At 46.8% G+C, this 822-nt stretch overlaps 1 non-coding gene across 1 annotated transcript; it reads right to left on the bottom strand.

The window, feature by feature from the left end:
• Positions 1–265: 265 nt before the first annotated feature.
• Trnai-uau (transfer RNA isoleucine (anticodon UAU)) lies at positions 266–358 on the bottom strand. Its single transcript is given in 2 exon segments — positions 266–301; positions 321–358. It is a non-coding gene; the product is annotated as a tRNA-Ile (tRNA).
• Between the last annotated feature and the right edge of the window lie 464 nt (positions 359–822).

Consider the following 822-nt stretch of genomic DNA (forward strand, 5'->3'; position numbering starts at 1 on the left):
CTTCGATATGGAGCACATACATATCTCATAAAACGTGCTTTCATATACCGCTTCCAAAATAAATAAAACATTTAGTCATTGCCGTCTTTTTGTCGTTGTACCCAGCGTTGTGGCTTAGCAGTTATGGCGTTGCGCTGCTAAAAGGTCACGGGATCAAATCCCGGCCGTGGCGGCAGCATTTCGATGAGGCGAAAGCAAATCTGCTTTGGAGTGTCCATATAATTGCTATAGCAATAAAAGAAAAAAAAAAGACCAAAAAAACACATTCCCCAGGTGAGGCTCGAACTCACAACCCCGGCATAGCTCACGAAGCACTGTCGTATAAGTACCGTGCGCTAACCAATTGCGCCACTGGGGAAGCTCGAGTTCTGTTCTCGCAAACGTGTCAACAAATCTGCAGCTCAAGCTGCCCAGCAAATGCGCTGCCTGCGCGTTTATCAGTTTATCAGCTTATCAGGGGTAGTTTGTCAGGCAACGCAGCTTTCCTTCAGTGAGCGCCGGCCTTGATCCTCACCTATACCGCCTATACTCCGCTTCTTACTTCTCCGGTAAGTGTGAATCAAGATAGCCGCTCTGCGCACGGAATGCTTTCGAGTCTAAACATTAGTTGGTGATAGACGCTATACATTGACGTCATCATGGCTGCCATCTTGGAGACTAGCACGTCGGAAAGCTATGTAAACCAGAAACGTGTCAGTTTGATAAAACGACAAGTGCTTCTATAGGGCCGAGCGACAAACCGAGAAGAGTGACAATGCGGTGAAAAGCGGCCGTCATCAAAAGGTAAAACAATGTACGCTTTATAACATGTTGCACTGACGT

The sequence above is a fragment of the Dermacentor silvarum genome, chromosome 9 (assembly GCF_013339745.2).
Source record: "Dermacentor silvarum isolate Dsil-2018 chromosome 9, BIME_Dsil_1.4, whole genome shotgun sequence".
Classification (NCBI taxonomy): domain Eukaryota; kingdom Metazoa; phylum Arthropoda; class Arachnida; order Ixodida; family Ixodidae; genus Dermacentor; species Dermacentor silvarum.